We start from the raw sequence: 20,870 nt of genomic DNA, 5'->3' as shown, positions 1-20,870 counted from the left end.
GGGAACATGTGGCTGACTCCATATGACACTTCTTGCTTATTGGTCCAGATAGGTCACATGGGGCAGGGAGAGTCTCCAAACCTGTGTATGCTCTGACTGATGCGACTTGGGGCCAGGGCTGTCTTTATGGGCTGTCTTTATGCATGGGCACCTCTGGGCACTGCCCAGGGACCCCAGGTGCATGGGGGCCCAATGATTTTTGCACTACATCATACTTGCCAACTGTCCTGGATTTGCTGGGACAGTCAAGCTTTTAACTAAGTTATCCCGAGATAGCCGTGTCCCATGCAGCTTCCAGGAACCTGTACAGTGCCCTCCTGATCCCAGTATTATGCCCCCCCTGATCCCCCCACATACTATGTCCTTCTGCCTTCCCCTTGTACTGTGCTCTCCTGACCCCAGTATTGTGCCCCCCTGATCCCCCATACTATTCCCTTCTGCCTCCCCCCTGTACTGTGCCCTCCTGATCCCAGTATTGTGCCCCCCTGATCCCCCCATAATATGCCCTTCTGCCACCCCCCTGTACTGTGCCCTCCTGATCCCAATATTGTGCCCCCTGATCCCCCCATAATATTCCCTTCTGCCTTCCCCCTGTACTATGTCCTCCTGATCACAATATTGTGCCCCCTGATCCCCCCATACTATTCCCTTCTGCCTTCCCCCTGTACTGTGCCCTCTTGATCCCAGTATTGTGTCCCTTCCCATATAATGCCCTTCTGCCACCCCCCTGTACTGTGCCCTCCTGATCCCAATATTGTGCCCCCTGATCCCCCCCATACTATTCCCTTCTGCCTTCCCCCTGTACTGTGCCCTCTTGATCCCAGTATTGTGTCCCCCCCATATAATGCCCTTCTGCCACCCCCCTGTACTGTGCCCTCCTGATCCCAATATTGTGCCCCCTGATCCCCCCATACTATTCCCTTCTGCCACCCCCCTGTACTGTGCCCTCCTGATCCCAGTATTGTGCCCCCTGATCCCCCCATACTATTACCTTCTGCCTTCTCCCTGTACTGTGCCCTTCTGCCTCCCTCCTGTACTGTGCCATCCTGATCCCAGTATTGTGCCCCTTGATTTACCCCCCCCCCCCCCATTATATTCCCTTCTGCCTCCCCCTGGTATTGTGCTCCTTGATCCCCCCCCATACTATGTTCCTCTGCCTCCCCCCAGTGCTGTGCCCTTCTGCCTCCCTCATGTACTGTGCCCTCCTGATCCCAGTATTGTGCCCCCTGATTTCCCCCCCCATACTATTCCCTTCTGCCTCCCCCTGTATTGTGCTCCTTGATCCCCCCCATACTATGTTCTTCTGCCTCCCCCCTGTATTGTGCTCCTTGATCCCCCCCATACTATGTTCTTCTGCCTCCCCCCTGTATTGTGCTCCTTGATCCCCCCCATACTATGTTCTTCTGCCTCCCCCCTGTATTGTGCTCCTTGATCCCCCCCATACTATGTTCTTCTGCCTCCCCCCTGTATTGTGCTCCTTGATCCCCCCCATACTATGTTCTTCTGCCTTCCCCCTGTACTGTGCCCTCTTGATCCCAGTATTGTGTCCCTTCCCATATAATGCCCTTCTGCCACCCCCCTGTACTGTGCCCTCCTGATCCCAATATTGTACCCCCTGATCCCCTCCATACTATTCCCTTTTGCCTTCCCCCTGTACTGTGCCCTCTTGATCCCAGTATTGTGTCCCCCCCATATAATGCCCTTCTGCCACCCCCCTGTACTGTGCCCTCCTGATCCCAATATTGTGCCCCCTGATCCCCCCCATACTATTCCCTTCTGCCTTCCCCCTGTACTGTGCCCTCTTGATCCCAGTATTGTGTCCCCCCCATATAATGCCCTTCTGCCACCCCCCTGTACTGTGCCCTCCTGATCCCAATATTGTGCCCCCTGATCCCCCCATACTATTCCCTTCTGCCACCCCCCTGTACTGTGCCCTCCTGATCCCAGTATTGTGCCCCCTGATCCCCCCATACTATTACCTTCTGCCTTCTCCCTGTACTGTGCCCTTCTGCCTCCCTCCTGTACTGTGCCATCCTGATCCCAGTATTGTGCCCCTTGATTTACCCCCCCCATTATATTCCCTTCTGCCTCCCCCTGGTATTGTGCTCCTTGATCCCCCCCCATACTATGTTCCTCTGCCTCCCCCCAGTGCTGTGCCCTTCTGCCTCCCTCATGTACTGTGCCCTCCTGATCCCAGTATTGTGCCCCCTGATTTCCCCCCCCATACTATTCCCTTCTGCCTCCCCCTGTATTGTGCTCCTTGATCCCCCCCATACTATGTTCTTCTGCCTCCCCCCTGTATTGTGCTCCTTGATCCCCCCATACTATGTTCTTCTGCCTCCCCCTGTATTGTGCTCCTTGATCCCCCCCATACTATGTTCTTCTGCCTCCCCCCTGTATTGTGCTCCTTGATCCCCCCCATACTATGTTCTTCTGCCTCCCCCCTGTATTGTGCTCCTTGATCCCCCCCATACTATGTTCTTCTGCCTCCCCCCTGTATTGTGCTCCTTGATCCCCCCCATACTATGTTCTTCTGCCTCCCCCCTGTGCTGTGCCCTTTATGTTGATTAGTCTGATTTATGGCATGTTTTCTTATTTTAAATTGATTTTATTAATAATACTAATACATATATATATATTTAATTCAATCAGCTATTAATACTTTAATTCTTAAAGGGTAGGTGTGTAAATTGGGGCAGACTGGTAGGGGCCCCAGTGCATTACATTGCTCAGGGGGCCCATCATACTATTAAGATGGCCCTGCTTGGAGCTTACACAGGACTGTTTTTGCTGCAGATGAATGAAGAAACAGATGACTATGTGCTGCCGGGGAGGGTGACACAAAAAGTGAACCTACTGCTTTGGTAAAACACAAAGTCAAACTCCGGCCGACTATAACAAGATAAAAATCAATCGCCCATTAAAAAGATAAAAATAACAACCATATTTTCTGCAATATTCACTGTCAATCCAGACCTTGTTTCACTTGCAGTACTTTTTTCTGCCTGTAGATGTCCTCAGTCTGATGGCCAACATTATTAAATCCGCTTCCACTGAACCCAGGTTGTCATCAACCCACCCCAGCCTGTGATTGGACAGTTATAGGAGCAGCGCTCATCTGTCTTTCTCTCTGCTTTCTCCTCCTATCAGCATGCTTTTTGTTGGTATATGAACTGATTAGCTACTTGTGGTGTTTCTCCCTCGCCCTCTCTAAGCTCTGCTGTACAGGAACTGCAAGTGGCTGTTACCAGGTCAGATTCTGGTACTTACAAGGCTTGCATTTAAAGCTGAACTTCAGGATAAATAGCGATTGTAGAAATACAAACCCTCTGTGTATTTTTACTTGAATCTAAGGGGTCTAGTTATTAAAAGAAAATTAATTGGACGAATGTGCCATGCATTTGTGCATCCTTGACGAATTATGGGCGCATTTAATTCAACCTGTTGCACTGCTGACCGTATGCATATATGCAGCTGCTGGGCAGGGAGCCTTTAATGCTGAGCAGCTGCATATATGTGCCCATGGGGGGGGGGGGGTTCCCATGGGGGTCTGTTTTTTGTGCAGAGTGCTCCCAGCACAGTAACTAAGATGTCCCAATGCACACTTGCGAATGGTAGGTTACTGATTATGTACCTGCTATGACAGCCAATCACAGCAGTCCCATGATGGGAGTGACCACCTCCCGGCATTTAGAGTCGAATCCCTTTCCTTGATGGCAAGGGGTTAATATGGTGATTTCCTATGACTGTCAGCGCCATCTATTGCCCATAATGTGGTACTGCAGTATTTTCCTGATTGAGGTATTTTAGGAAAAATAATGCATTATGGCCACTAGATGGAGCTAACGATCATAGGAAATCACCTTATAAAATAAAATACGGACAGAATTCGCTAAGAATGGGCAAATGCTTGTCACATTCGTCTACCAAATGTTTTGATAAATAGACCCTACGTGAGCTTTGTGTATTTCTTCCAGATCTGTGCAGTCATCCAGTGTGAGACTTTCCCTTCCTGTAATAAAGACCGCTCAGTGCTGCTCTCTCTCCACGTGCAGGGCGACTGGTCTTGTCTCCGCCCCCCTCGTGTAGTTTTCTACAGGCAGCCTGTAGTAGGTGTAGCCTGCTGCCCCCCCCCCCCCCCCAAAGCTTTGTTCTCTGTCCAAGCAATGTACAGGACAGTGATGATGTCACTGCTACTTTGTCAGATAATATCTAGGTTTAAAGATAGATCCAAACCAGCAACAATAAACTCCCCTGCAACAACACATCCCCTCCAATGACAATAGATTCCCCAGCAGCCAGCATCAATAGACCCTCCAACACCCCATTCAGTGCCAGAGGTGCCGAAACTGTGTTCTCCCACATTCCCGCTGAAAAAAAGCCCTAGCTTTCAATAAAATAATCCCTGCCATGTAGGTCCTTGTTCAGACATTTCCTGTTATAGGATGACAACACTCTGTCCCTGTCTTCTTATTGCTCTTCTCTGTTGTCACCCTGTCCCCGCTTTCTGCACAGACTATGTACAGCACAGCAATGATGTCACTGCTATGTTTACAAGGTAATAACTGGGTTTTCCCCCTTTGGGGGTCGAACAACCCTTTCGTTGGTGTCAGTGGGGGGGGGGAATAGTGCCCCATCATTGGTGTCACTAATACCAATGATGGGGCACTATTCCTCCTACTGACACCAATGATGGGGCACTATTCCTCCCACTGATACCAATGATGGGGCACTATTCCTCCCACACTGACACCAACGATGGGGCACTATTCCTTCCACACTGACACCAACGATGGGGCACTATTCCTCCCCACTGACAACAATGATGGGACACAATTCCCCCCACACTAGTATCAATGATGGGGCACTATTCCCCCTACTGACGCCAATGATGGGGCATTATTCCTCCCACTGACACCAATGATGGGGCACTATTCCTCCCACTGACACCAATGATGGGGCACTATTCCTCCCCACTGACAACAATGATGGGACACAATTCCCCCCCACACTAGTATCAATGATGGGGCACTATTCCCCCTACTGACGCCAATGATGGGGCATTATTCCTCCCACTGACACCAATGATGGGGCACTATTCCTCCCACTGACACCAATGATGGGGCACTATTCCTCCCACTGATACCAATGATGGGGCACTATTCCTCCCACTGACACCAATGATGGGGCACTATTCCTCCCACTGACACCAATGATGGGGCACTATTCCTCCCACTGACACCAATGATGGGGCACTATTCCTCCCACTGATACCAATGATGGGGCACTATTCCTCCCACTGACACCAATGATGGGGCACTATTCCTCCCACTGACACCAATGATGTGGCACTATTCCTCCCACTGATACCAATGATGGGGCACTATTCCTCCCACTGATACCAATGATGGGGCACTATTCCTCCCACTGACACCAATGATGGGGCACTATTCCTCCCACTGACACCAATGATGTGGCACTATTCCTCCCACTGATACCAATGATGGGGCACTATTCCTCCCACTGACACCAATGATGTGGCACTATTCCTCCCACTGATACCAATGATGGGGCACTATTCCTCCCAGTGATACCAATGATGGGGCACTATTCCTCCCACTGACACCAATGATGGGACACTATTCCTCCCACTGATACCAATGATGGGGCACTATTCCTTCCACTGACACCAATGATGGGACACTATTCCTCCCACTGATACCAATGATGGGGCACTATTCATCCCACTGACACCAATGATGGGACACTATTCCTCCCACTGACACCAATGATGTGGCACTATTCCTCCCACTGACACCAATGATGGGGCACTATTCCTCCCACTGACACCAATGATGTGGTACTACTCCTCCCACTGCAAAATTACAGTTATGAAGTAGCAACGAAAATAATTTTATGGTTGGGGGTCACCACAACATGAGGAACTGTATTAAAGGGTCACGGCATTAGGAAGGTTGAGAACCACTGCTCTAGACTTTACAGCGGATGGTGCGCATAACAAGAACCTTCCAGTGGGCGTCAGTCCTCCAGGAGAAAACACTTTGCTGGTGAGAGAGAGCGGTCGGAGGAGAACGGCTACCTGTCTCAGCTGTCACATAACATCTTCCAGCAGTAGAAGACATGCTGGGTTTTCCTGCTGCCCACTTAGACTAGAAAGAGAGGATATGGTGGGGACAGGGTCGCTTGGATGAGTTTTAGAGAACATCCCCTGACCTGATGAATTCGAGTTTCTGCCTCTGCATGCAGATGGAAGCTCAGAGTGTGATATTCGTGGCTCCTGGGTCAATGGTTTAGGTTGGTGGTGGCAGTATAATGGTGTAACCAGGGGCGGACTGACCATTTGGAAACTCGGGCACTGCCCGAGGGCCCGGGGTCAGTAGGGGGCCCCATGAGATGCCCCTGGTACCTTTTTCATAGGCTTTTTTGAGTTTTGGCAAGGACACAGGGGCCCCATGATCCCCTATTGCCCGGGGGCCCCATAAGTTGTCAGTCCGCCCCTGGGTGTAATGCAGGGTTGTCAAACTCCATTTCATTGCGGGCCGTATCAGCATTATGGTTGCCCTCAAAGGGCCGGTTGTTTCTGTAAGACTAGATGTACAAAGCCTCCCCCCCCATTACATCAGATGTCAAGAATTCCACACCCACCCCTAACACCGTGCACCCCCTTTGGGGGCAGAGCTGGAAAGCAGAAAGTGCAGGGTCTGGAGGAGGACCAGAGGAGGAGAGGAGTCAGTTATCAGAGTCTGCTGAGACCAGGGGAGGCAGAGATGAGGGGGTGCTGCAGCTGCATTGAGAGGTGCAGGATTTGGCAGAGTAGTTCTATTCTCCTCTCTGCTGCCGACAGCTGAGACAAGGTGGGACGGAGACAAGGGGGTATCTGCAGGAGAGGTGCAAGGGCCACATGAAATGGCCTGGAGGGCCGGATTCGGCCCGCGAGCCTTGTGTTTGACACCTGTTGTGTAGGGGGGGGGGGGGGGGGTTTGTATCCAGACCCTGTATCATTGGAACCCTACTGTGTACCTGAGCATGGTTAGGCCCCATTCACACCTGTGTGTAGAGGGAACGCGCATTCCCATTCACTTTTTTTTGCACGTTTTTTTGCACTGTTTTTTCAGTGCGCATTTTGCCATTTTCGTCACATAAGAAACGTGCAGCAAAATGTGCGTCTGCTACCCACACACGGGCTGCCATTAAAGTGGTGGTAAAGGCTCAAGGTTTTCTTGCATGCATGAAGGTGAAAAACCTTCTCTGTGGAGCATCCCCCTCAGTCCCCCCCAATACTCACTTAAGCCCCCTCTCGATCCAGCGATGTGCACTGGAGTCTCTGCTATCCCGGGACTATCTCTCCTCATTGGTTGAGACAGCAGCATGAGCCAATGGCTCCCAATGCTGTCAATCACAGCCAGTGAGCCAATGGGAAGAGAGAGGGGGCGGTATCAAGCAGCAGCTCCGTGTGTGAATGGACACACAGAGCACCGGCTGGTGAGTGCGCATGCTTGGGTGTCCCCAGAGCAAGCTATGTGGCCAGTGAGGTTTGATGTTGATAAATGTAAGGTTCTGCACTTGGGGGCTAAGAATATGCATGTATCATACATACTAGGGAGGGGGGGTACAACTGGGGGAATCAATGGTGGAGAAGGATCTGGGAGTTCTGGTAGATCACAAGCTTAATAATGGCATGCAATGCCAAGCTGCGGGTTCTCTAAAGCGAGCAAAATCCTCTCTTGTATCAGAAGAGGTATAGACTCCAGAGAGAGAGATATCATCCCCCCCCCCGGTACAAATCATTAGTAAGACCTCATCTGGAATATGCAGTTCAGTTTTGGGCACCAATTCACAAAAAGAACATTGGGGAACTGGAGAAAGTACAGAGAAGGGCAACCAAACTGATAAGAGGCATGGAAAGATCAGAGGAACTGAATGTATTCTCTCTTGAGAAGAGGAGATTAAGGGGGGATATGATCACCATGTATAATACATAAGGGGGGATATGATCACCATGTATAATACATAAGGGGGGATATGATCACCATGTATAATACATAAGGGGGGATATGATCTCCATGTATAATACATAAGGGGGGATATGATCTCCATGTATAATACATAAGGGGGGATATGATCTCCATGTATAATACATAAGGGGGATATGATTTCCATGTATAATACATAAGGGGGATATGATCTCCATGTATAATACATAAGGGGGGATATGATCTCCATGTATAATACATAAGGGGGATATGATCTCCATGTATAATACATAAGGGGGGATATGATCTCCATGTATAATACATAAGGGGGGATATGATCTCCATGTATAATACATAAGGGGGGATATGATCTCCATGTATAATACATAAGGGGGTATATGATCTCCATGTATAATACATCAGTGGTTCATATAGTGAACTCGGTGTAGAGTTATTCCCCCTGAGGTCATCACAGAGGACAAGGGGGCACTCTTTATGTCTGGAGTAAAAGAAATTTAATCTCCAAACACGGAAAGGTTTCTTCACAGTAAGAGCTGTGAAAATGTGGAATAGACTCCCTCAAGAGTTGGTTGTGGCCAGCTCAGTGGATTGCTGTAGGAAAGTCCTGGCTTCTTTCTTGGATACACAGAATATAACTGGATATAACATTTATAGGTAAAGTTGATCCAGGGAATATCTGATTGCCTCTCGGGGGATCAGGGAGGAATTTTTTCCCTGCAGGAGCAAATTGGATAGTGCTTTGCTGGTTTTATTTGCCTTCCTCTGGATCAACTGTGGGTGTAGGATTATAACTATTTTTTGTTTTTAATGGTTGAACTGGATGGACTTTTGTCTTTTTTCATCCAGACTAACTATGTAATTATTACATTTGTCATTGTTTCATGAGGTGATCATTGGATTATTCACTATTAGGGCAGCTGCATGTTTACACATTTTATGTACACATTTATTTATTTAGGTGAGTGAAATATTGTGCACTTTTTCAGGTGTCAGGCGTTATATATTTTCACATCACACTTGCGCAGTGAATCTACGGATTATTTATTGATTTTGAAGGTATGATATGTCTTATCAGGAGATAAGAGGGGGGCACTGGAAAAGGGGGAGGATCAGAGAAGACAGGATCAAACAGCCTTTTTACACACTGCAGAGAATTAACCCCTTAGGTTCCACAGTGAGCATGACAAGCATGCTTTACTGCATATACAGACTGATTTTATTGTTGTGGGTTTAGTAACACTTCAACAAAGCAAGGTGCTCAGGGGATGTTAAAGCAGAATTCCAGGCATGCAATGTGTCTTCTACAATAAAATAAATCTACCTGCCTACCCACAGACTTCTCTGTTATGCACACTGAGAAGCGCATGCTCAGCTCAGTTTTACTTTCCGGTACAGATCTACACTCACCGGCCACTTTATTGGGTACACCTGTTCAATTGTTTGGTAACACAAACTGCTAAGCCAATCACATGACAGCAACTCAATGTATTTAGGCATCTAGATGTGGTGAAGACGACTTGCTGAAATTAAAACTGAGCATCAGAATGGGGAAAAAAGGGGATTTAACTGACTTTCAACGTGGCATGGTTGTTGGTGCCAGGCAGGCTGGTCTGAGCATTTCACAACCATCTCTAGGGGAATCAAGACTGATCAGACCGGGTAATATTCTATTGTCCAATATTGGTGAGCCTGTGTGAATTGTAGCCTCCATTTCCTGTTCTTAGCTGACAGGAGTGGCACCCGGTGTGGTCTTCTGCTACTGTAGCCCATCTGCTTCAAGGTTGGACGTGTGGTGGTTCAGAAATGGTATTCTGCATACCTTGATTGTAATGAGTGGCCATTTGAGTCTCTGTTGTCATCTGGAACCAGCCTGTCCATTCTTCTCTGACATCAACAAGGCATTTTCTTCCACACAACTGCTGCTCACTGGATATTTTTCTCTTTTTTGGGACCATTCTCTGTAAACCCTAGAGATGGTTGTGCATGGAAATCCCAAGAGATCAGCAGTTTTTGAAATACTCAGACCAGCCCGCCTGGTGCCAACAACCACACCGTGTTCAAAGTCACTTAAATCCAATTTCTTCCACATTCTGATGTTTGGTTTGAACTCCAGCAAGTTGTCTTCACCACGTCTAGATGCTTAAATGCATTGAGTTGCTGCCATCAATTTCAATTTCTTCAATTTACATATATATTGTACATTCACATCAGTCCCTAACCCTCAAGGGGCGTACAATCTAAGGTCCCTAACTCACATTCATACATACACACACTAGGGACAATTTAGACAGGATCCAATTCACCTACCAGCATGTCTTTGGAGTGTGGGGGGAAACCGGAGTACCTGGAGGAAACCCACGCAGGCACAGGGAGAACATGCAAACTCCAGGCAAGTGGTGCCGTGCCTGGGATTCGAACCAACGACCCTAGTACTGCCAGGCAGAAGTGCTAACCATTTAGCCACTGTGCTGCCCTGTGTTCTCTGGAGTAACCCTCTCTGTCTGGCAATCCGATGGACATGTCTGGGTTTGGCGGTTGCCAGGAGAACGGTACTTGCCTGACTGCATTGTGCCAAGTGTAAAGTTTGGTGGAGGGGGGTTATGGTGTGGGTTGTATTTCAGGGGTTGGGCTTGGCCCCCTAGTTCCAGTGAAGGGAACTCTTAAGGTGTCAGCATAACAAGACATTTTGGACAATTTCATGCCCCCAACTTTGTGGGAAGAGTTTTGGGATGGCCCCTTCCTGTTCCAACATGACTGCGCTCCAGTGCACAAAGCAAGATCCATAAAGACATGGAGGAGCCAGTTTGGGGTGGAGGAACTTGACTGGCCTGTACAGAGTCCTGACCTCAACCCCATAGAACACCTTTGGGATGAATTGGAGCGGAGACTGTGATCCAGGCCTCCTCCCCCGACATCAGTGCCTGACCTCACAAATGTGCTTCTGGAAGAATGGTCCAACCTTCCCATAGACACCCTCCTAAACCTTGTGGACGGCCTTCCTAGAAGAGTTGAAGCTGTTATAGCTGCAAAGGGCGGGGCCAACTCAATATTGAACCCTACGTACTAAGACTGGGGGGCCATTAAAGGTCATGTGCGTGGAAAGGCCGGCCGACCAATACTTTTGGCAATATAGTGTATATTTCGTCTGCATCTCAAGCCATATGTCTGGAGCTGCCCTCAAAGTACAGACAGAGCCACAAAATGTAAATGCCGATTCCCAACCGCAGCTTCGCTTTATCTGCAGATTATTAATCGTAGCTGAATTCACATTTATTATATTGGTGTGGAAGTCTGTGTCTTAACGGAATTTAAGATCATAGGTTTTCTTCTTAATTAGCTGGCACCGAGCAATTTCCTTCTGTACTCTGCGCTGCCGCTCAGCACTTGTTAGAGAAATTAACCCAACGCGGGAAACGGATAAATTGTATGCGGGATCACACACAGCTCTGCGCTCAGAGTCGGCTCCCTGTGCTCAATTAGTAAGGCTGCACCGTGCAAACTTTCCTCGTCTCCCACACACTCCTATTCTGTTGTCTGGGAGATTTATACAGTGTCTTGAAAAAGTATTCATACCCCTTAAATTTTCCACATTTCGTCATGTTACAACCAGAAATGTAAATGTATTTTATTGGGATTTGATGTGATGGACCAACACAAAGTGGCACATAATTGTGAAGTGGAAGGAAAATAAGAAATGGTTTTCAAAATGTTCAATACTTTGTAGGACCCCCTTTCACTGCAATTCCAGCTGCAAGTCTTTTTGGGGACGTCTCTCCCAGCTTTGCACATCTAGAGAGGGACATTTCTGCCCATTCTTCTTTGCAGAATCGCTCAAGCTCTGTCAGATTGGATGGACAGCGACTGGGAACAGCAATTCTCAAGTCTTGCCACAGATTCTCCATTGGATTTAGGTCTGGACTGTGACTGGGCCATTCTAACACATGAAGATACTTTGATCTAAACCATTCCATTGTAGCTCTGGCTGGATGTTTCGGATTGTTGTCCTGCTGGAATGTGAACATCCGCCCTGGTCTCATGTTTTTTACAGACCAACAGGTTTTCTTCTAAGACTGTCCTGTATTTGGCTCCATCCATCTTCCCATCAACTCTGACCAGCTTCCCTGTCCCTGCTGAAGAAAAGCATCCCCACAACATGATACTGCCACCATGTTTCACAGTGGGGATGGTGTGTTCAGGGTGATGTGCAGTGTTAGTTTTCCGCCACATAAGGTTTTGCTTTTAGGCCAAAAAGTTCAGTTTTGGTCTCATCTGACCAGAGCACCTTCTTCCACAAGTTTTCTGTGCCCCCCACATGGCTTCTCACAAACTGCAAACAGGACTTCTTATGGCTTTCTTCCAACAATGGCTTTCTTCTCGCCACTCTTCCATAAAGGCCAGATTTGTGGAGCACGACTAATAGTTGCCCTGTGGACAGATTCTCCCACCTGAGCTGTGGATATCTGCAGCTTCTCCAGAGTTCCCATGGTCCTCTTGGCTGCTTCTCTGATGAATGCTCTCCTTGCCTGGCCTGTCAGTTTAGGTGGACGGCCATGTCTTGGTAGGTTTTCAGTTGTTCCGTACTCTTTCCATTTTCACATGATGGATTGAACAGTGCTCCGTGAGATGTTCAAAGCTTGGGATATTTTTTTTTAGAACCTAACCCTGCTTTAAACATCTCCACAACTTTATCCCTGACCTGTTTGATGTGTTCCTTGGCCTTCGTGATGCTGTTTGTTCACTAATATTCTCTAACAAACCTCTGAGAGCTTCACAGAACATATATTTATACTGAGATTACATGTCACACAGGGGGACTCTATTTACTAATTAGGTGACTTCTGAAGGCATTTGGTTCCACTGAACTTTAGTTAGGGGTATCAGAGTAAAGGGGGCTGAACACAAATGCACGCCACACTTTTCAGATATTTATTTGTTAAAAAATTTTGAAAACCATTTATCTCCTAGATTGTAAGCTCTGAGGATCAGGGCCCTCCTATCCTTCTTGTATTGACCTGTATTGTTGCTGTATTGTCTCCCGTTATATTGTAAAGCGCTGAGCAAACTGTTGGCGCTATATAAATCCTGTATAATAATAAACATAAAATCCCAATAAAATACATTGAAGTTTTTGGTTGTAACATGACAATGTGGAAGATTTCAAGGGGGAGGAAGACTTTTTCAAGGCACTGTAGCAAAGAAAAAAACATAATAATAATAATAATAGTTTTTTGTAACTTTTTTTTTTCAAATTAGCGTATTTAAAGTGATTGTTAATGCTCATTTCTATCATTAAAATAACAAACATGGTATACTTATCTGCACTGTGTAATGGTTTTGTACAGAGCATCCCCAATCCCCTTCTTCTGGGTCCCCCACCAGCACACTTGGCTGCTCCCCCCCACCGAGGGACCTCATAGCAAGCAGCTTGCAATGGGGGCATTCGTGTGGACTTGCTCCCGAGCCCTGCTCTGTGTGTCCATTGACACACAAAGCATAGCTCGGCCCCGCCCCCTGCTCCCTCCTCACTGGCTGTGATTGAGAGTAGTCTCTGAGCCAATGTGGAGGGAGAGAGTCGAGGATGCATTAAGATAAAAAAAACCTTTCTGCCCCTAGAACGTTTTTAAAGCATATCTAAAGAACAAAAATTTAATATTTTGCAATTTGCCAATCCATGGGTGTGGTGGCTGCATTCGTTTTCTTTCAGGCTTTTTATATTTTTATTTTCACCTGGTGATCCTGCCAGTAGCACACTTCCTGTCTTAGGGTGACAACGCTTTAAGAGTAATGTTGTCATACTAGGCTGCTATCCTGATTTAGAATCCAAACCCCTCCCTTTCTCCTCATCTTCAAAACATAGTGTGGGGGCTGTTCTGTAGTTCACAAAAGAGAACATTGTTTGACATATCAGTTCAATGCACAGGACACTGGAATTCTGGTAGGCTTGTTCATTGAAGGGCATTATGGGGGATATCAATATCTGACCACTGGGTTATAGCGTCATCTTCAGGAGTAGGACACTTGGCACAAAATCAAGGGCACAGCCTAGCGGTAGCCCCTGATGGTGGTCAAACCCCCAAACCTGTAGAGGCAGCGTGTTTTTTTGTGTAGTGTCCAGGAGTAAAGACCTAAGCACCCTGCTTCTCAGATTAAATAAAGAAAACAAATGCAGTCACCACATCTAAGGACTGGTAATTGGCAATATAGATGTAACACCCTCCTAGTCAGTGGAGCAGGTTGTGATTGCTTTACTCTGCTCTGAGTTTCACTGGTTGTTGGTTTGACGAACAGTTTCCTGGAGAGTTCTGGAAAGTAGTGGGCTGGGAGAGTCATATCTACAGTTTGAATATTTATGTGGTCCCAGCCAATCTCTGGGGATGCTGCCCAGTAGGTGGCTGGGAGGGAGCATAAATAGTCCGAGACCATTCAGAGTGCTACATATTAACATTTAAAGTGGTCCTCTCATGAAAATTCAAGATCTGCTTGTTTTGGAGCCCGATACCCCCGATTATAAAAAAAGATTAGTAAAAGCCAATTAAAAATGTAAATGATGATGTCACTGGGTCTTGTCATGGAATCCCAGGAAAGCAGGGGATCCCAAATGCCGTTGGAGTGCCTTCTTATAAGATTTGTGAGCCTTCCCAAGATGCTGTGGTGAAGACCAGTAAGGTCATTCTTGCACCAGAAGGGGATAAATACGGTGAGCATTTTATCCCTTTTCCAATATTTCTTTAATGGCTTTTACTGAGTTTTTTTTAACCAGGAGTGAAAGGCTTCCTTCTGTGAACAGGGGTAGGGGACATCATCTTCCTTCCACATATAATGCCATTTTAACATCCCTACTGTGGATATTGGACAACAATTCACACCTTCAGTCATGTAACTCGAATAATTAGCACATATGCAGACACCTTGACTCCAAGGATGGCATTATGTAATTAGGACAAGATGGTTCCACAATTTTCACACCTCCCATCATGTTCTTGGACAATGAACATCTGCCTTGACACATTCCATGGTGATTGGATTAAGATGTCTGTTCTACCTGCGTGGATATAAATGTTGGGGGGCCTTCCTGACATTCATTAGAACTGAAGAAATGACTTGGACAAGCTATGGAATGTGTTCAACATTTCAGAACAAGCCCAGCTGAATCTAACTAACTACTTCTAGATATACCATGGCTTGGATAAATGAGAACCTTCACAAACATACAGGGAGTAGAAGACTTGAAGATAAATGGACCTTGTCTTTTCATTCAAGGTCCACTAATACTGCTGATAGACTCTATTTTTCAAAAAATCTGAAATTTAACTCACACCACCACCAACACCACTTCTTTTCTGCTCCCTTCTCTCGATGTCTGTGAGAAGCTCACAGATAAGTAACCCTTTCCTTTGGCAATGTGTTCAGAAATTACTGCCAGCCATTCACTATATTAATTTTGCACAACAAGTCCCTGGTGTACAATCGGTGAACAGAAACTCTGATTCAGTCTGTCCAAGGAAGGTGTGTGATGGCGCTGGACTGATGAGAGTGAAGATTGATTCTAATGAATAAAGTATAAAGTGTGTTTTCCTCACCCGAGGGTTATTTTAAGGTAAAAGATATGTATGGTCCTGTTTCTGAGCCCAAGCTTCTGCCTCTGTGATCACGAAAAGCCAGTCACTCAACAGACGAAAAAGTTGAGTATGGATAGGTGTGCCTTCTACAAACTTATATCTCGTTGGAATTAATTTAAAATATTTCTTTGTTAGAGACGTCTCTGAACCTTTTCAACGCAGAGGAACCCTTGAAATAACTTTCCGGTCTCAAGGAACCCTTGCTAACAATTACTATATCTACAGCTCATGATACATTAATGTGATGGTCAGCGAGAAGAATGCTCCTTACACTTGTGTTCATTGGAAAGAATTACCCCCTTATAGATAGCTTAAAAGATCATTGGTGTCAGTGGAGACTTCTCTGAGAGACAGAAATTGCTCATTACTCAAGGAACCTCTAGCAACCTCTGGAGGAACCCTAAGGCTGGCCATAGATGGAGCAAATTTATTTCCAGCAACCACATGTCCCCGCTAAGAGAACACAGTGATTATTGCTAGTGGATATACTGCAACAGCCGCTAGAAATAATCTCATGTAAAATCTGGCAGGCTGGTTGTAACCAGGTTGATCAATCGAACAACTTGGGTACATTCAGCTTGCCCATACATGATTTGAATCTCGACCGGTTCCTGCTGAACTGATCGAGATTCGACCGTCTATGGCTGGCTTAAAGTGGTTATAAAGCAGTGGTTCTCAACCTGTGGGTCGCGACCCCTTTGGGGGTCGAACGACCCTTTCACAGGGGTCGCCTAAGACCATCGGAAAACACATATTTCTGATGTGTAAAGAGCAGCTACTGTGTAGAAAGCAGCTACTGTGTTGAAATCAGCTACTCTGTTAAAAGCAGCTACTGTGCTGAAAGCAGCAGTATTGGAGGTAAAACGACACTTCATGAATTATAATTAATGGGTAAATAATTTTATGGTTGGGGGTCACCACAACATGAGGAACTGTATTAAAGGGTCACGGCATTAGGAAGCTTGAGAACCACTGTTATAAAGGCTCTAGGTTTTTTACCTTCATGCTTTCTATGCACAAACGGTTAGCCTTTTGTATGTAACAGCCCCCCCCCAACGCTTACCTGAGCCCTATCCCGATCCACCGATGTCCACAGGAGCATCGGTTCTCCTGACTGGCTGAGGCAGCCATTGGCTACTGCTGCTGTCAATCACAGACAGTGAGCCAATCCGGAGAGGGAAGGGTCAGGGCCGAGCTGCGGCTCTGTGTGTGAATGGACACGGAAATGGGAGCGCACCTGCTTGCTGTGGGGGCACCCAATGGGAGGGAGGGGCCAGGAGCACCAGCGGGGGACCCAAAAAGTGAAGGATATAGGCTGCTCTGTGTAAAACCACTGATCAGATAAGTATTACATATAAAAAAAAAACTTTTGTATCACTTTCAGGTTCCATGGAACCCTGGTTGAGAAACCCTGTGTTACAGCATTAGATACAGCCAACACATTCCAGGGGAATGACTCCCTCTTCTTCAGGGCTTGAACAACAAAACCTAGAAAGTTTGAAATGGAGGTGGATTGACGCTAGAGTGTCGTATCGCCAATCTAACCTCACTCCAGACTCAATTCAGGCTTTCTAGGTTATTTATTGCTGATTACAAAATAACATCTTATTAAAAATACTTGTTTAATCCTTGAAGGAGGAATCCTTTCCCACAGTCTATCCCTGAGACCCAGCAATTGACCCATAGGCTCTGCCTACAGCACACTATAGAGAACATAGAGCCAGGTTGTCAATCAAAGCTTGTACATTAACCTCTTGGTGCCGGCCGAACGCAAATGTGCGGCCTCCCGGCGTCTGGGCCTAGACGCAGAGAGGCCGCACATTTGCATTCTATTAAAAAAAAAAAATGTGCTTAAAGCTTGTGCCCTGCGTGCTCCCAGCTACTCACGGAAAGGTCCCGATCTCTTCTTTCATTTGGGACCTTTCCCAATCATGCGACCGCTGTGATGGCATGTCACGGCGGTCACATAACCCTAAACCCCGCCCTGCCTCCTGAAACCTTTAAAGGGCCAGGAGGCGCCGGCGCCAAGGGGTTAAAAACAACTATGCCTATCCTATGACAGTCACTGCTCCCTAATGGGAGGAATGGTTAGGGATTTAATTGTGGGTTTAGCTGCTGACTTTTGACAAATGGGTTGGGGGCCTTTGACACCATGGGGTTTATTTACTAAAGCTGGAGAGTCCAAAATCAGACTCCCTTCTGCATAGAAACCAATCAGCTTCCAGGTTTCATTGCCAAAGCTTCATTGAACAAGCTGAGGTTAGAAGCTGATTGGTTTCTATGCAAAGGGAGTCTGATTTTGGACTCTCCAGCTTTAGTAAATAAACCCCCATCTGTCTTTCATATACAATGCCATTTTACCATGTCTACCCTATGAGGGCTTAAGCCGTCCATAGATGGCTTGACCTTTGGCCGTTTCAGCAGGGACTGGCCAAGATTCAAACCGTGTATAGGCAGGTTGAATGTACCCACGTTGATCAATCAGTCAACTTGGGTATAATCAGCCTGTCGGATTTTACATGCGATTATTGCTAAAGGCTGTTATAGCCGGTAGCGGTAATCACTGTTGTTGTCCCCCTGCTGGGAGAACACAGCGACTCCATGGGAGGGATTCCCCCATCAACACTGTGGGGGTTATTTACTAAAGCTGGAGAGTGCGAAATCTGGTGCAGCTCTGCATAGAAACCAATCAGCTTCCAGGTTTTATTGCAAAAGCCTAACTGAACAGGGTGAAGTTAGAAGCTGATTGGCTACCATGCACAGCTGCACCAGATTTAGGAACTCTACCCTTGTCTGTGTGGATGGGGAAATTGAGCGATTTTCTTTCCTGCAACCCGTGGTTACAGGAAAGAAAATCACTCCATTTATAGCCGGCTTTAGTTGCTGACGTTTGACTAAAAGTCAAAATTTGCATATCAGTAACAGCGCTGCCTAGTCTGCTGAGGCTTCATCTTTTGGTAAAAGAATTAGTGCATTTGAAGGAGCTGATGATGATCATGAAAGTCTCACAGTGTTTACTTGCTTGAGGAAGAGTTCATTTTAATGGAAATAGCTATAGCAATATTTTTGGGAGCAAAAAAAGCAACAACTCAATAATCCTTGTGAATGGACGTTTACATACAAAATGCTGCACAAAACAAGGTCGGTCATTTCAGCAGATTTACGTATTTTAACCTTCGGTGAACTGATTAAAAATAAATGCAACACGAATTTTGCAAATATCGCTTGGAAGCAGGGGCGGACTGACCATTTGGAAACTCGGGCACTGCCCGAGGGCCCGTGGTCAGTAGGGGGACCCATGAGATGCCCCTGGTACGTTTTTCATAGGCTTTTTTGAGTTTGGGCAAGGACACAGGGGCCCCATGATCCCCTATTGCCTGGGGGCCCCATGAGTTGTCAGTCCGCCCCTGCTTGGAAGTATAAGTACCGCACGCTTTTGGGAAATGTAACAAAATAAAACAAGCAACCTCCAAGAAAACACGCCTTTCAGCTCCAGAAGCTCTGTAACAGTTACAAAATACTAATGTAACATAAAAACTTGTATAATAGACTACAAATGACCATACAAACTGTATAGGCTCATCAAAACCAAAAAAAAAAAACTATAAAAAGAATAATAATAATGGAGTCATGTCTCTATAAAATGTATTATGTATCTGTACAACACCATGGTAATATATACCGGTGCGCGGTGACGTCACTTCCGGCACGAGCGCCATATTAGGACTCCATGTACACCCATAACAAGAGGATGTTGGCTTGTTACTATCTGCTATCATGTGAGTAGGCATTTTAATGGTTTTTTTAACAATAAAGTACTGTATTACGCTATGGAGGATCTTTTTTGCTTCTGAACATGACCCTGCTGATGTGAGCGGCATTTATCCGAATATTCAGTGATTGGAGGTGATCTGGATGGCAGTGGCTCTACTGGGGTATCCAGTGTGGTCTCTCTAAGACGAGGTGGTTCCTGAGCGAAACGTTATTTATACAACAAGTGAGCTGGCCCTTGTGGTCATTCCAAGGAGGTGAGGGGGCACTCAGACCACTTAAGGGTTGTGACACCAGTGACACTTTCACGTTTGCAGAGATATTTACGCAAATTGTTTGAAGTGGACTGTTTGTGAACTTATTATCATCACCCATTGCTTGACTGAGTGGTGTTACACCAGCCAGGGGCGGACTGACCATTTGGAAACTCGGGCACTGCCCGAGGGCCCGGGGTCAGTAGGGGGCCCCATGAGATGCCCCTGGTACCTTTTTCATAGGCTTTTTTGAGTTTGGGCAAGGACACAGGGGCCCCATGATCCCCTATTGCCCGGGGGCCCCATGACTTGTCAGTCCGCCCCTGACACCAACACTTGTTTGTGCGTTGTGTTCCTATTTAGGGAACCACTATATTCACCAATGTATTCACTGCTATATTTCCCCCAATTGGGGATATCATAGGGGGAGTCTTTTTATATGTTTATCCACTCATCTGTTTGTTTTTACTATTCACCATTTGTGTATCATTTACTGCATATAATGTTATTTGATTTATGTCATTAGCGCTACAACAAACAGATTTTATTACATACACTCACTGGCCACTTTATTAGGTCCACCTTGCTAGTATCGGGTTGGACCCCCTTTTGCCTCCAGAAATACCTTCATTCTTTATGGCATAGATTCAACAAGGGGTTAAAAACATTCCTCAGAGATTTTGGTCCATATTGACATGAGTTACTGTTGCCTTTCTGTCATTTCAAACCAGTCTGTCCATTCTCCTCTGACATCAATAAGACATGCTCCTCCATGTAACTGCCACTCACTGGATATTTTCTCTTTTTCGGACCATTTTTCGTAAACCCTAGAGATATTGTGCGTGAAAATCCCAGTAGGTTAGCCATTTTTTAAATACTCAGACCAGCCCGTCTGACACCAACAAACATGCCACGTTCAAAAGTCACTTAAATCTCCTTTCTTCCCCATTATGATGCTCGGTTTGAACATCAGAAAGTCATCTTCACCACGTCTAGATGCCTAAATGCATTGAGTTGCTGCCATGTGATTGGCTGATTAGCAATTTGTGTTATCAAGCAATTGAACAGGACCTAATAAAGTGGGTGATGAGTGTACATTACCCCTAGGTTCACATCTGCGCAGGTGGTGCCGCTGCGGATCCACACGAAAATCTGTGCAGCCGCACCACCCGCACAGAGAAATGCAGACCCACAGACGGGTGCCATTAGTT

The 20,870-nt window shown here is 46.5% G+C and overlaps 1 protein-coding gene across 2 annotated transcripts in view; it reads right to left on the bottom strand.

The window, feature by feature from the left end:
• GABBR1 (gamma-aminobutyric acid type B receptor subunit 1) overlaps positions 1-20,870 on the bottom strand; it is a 291,334-nt gene that overhangs the window by 167,959 nt on the left and 102,505 nt on the right. The window lies entirely within an intron of this gene.

This window comes from Staurois parvus, unplaced genomic scaffold, assembly GCF_062004578.1.
Source record: "Staurois parvus isolate SC_StPar_1 unplaced genomic scaffold, SC_StPar_1.0 ptg001220l, whole genome shotgun sequence".
NCBI lineage: Eukaryota > Metazoa > Chordata > Amphibia > Anura > Ranidae > Staurois > Staurois parvus.
Note: the sequence above shows the minus strand (reverse complement) of the source record. Positions and strands in the feature narration are given on the sequence as shown.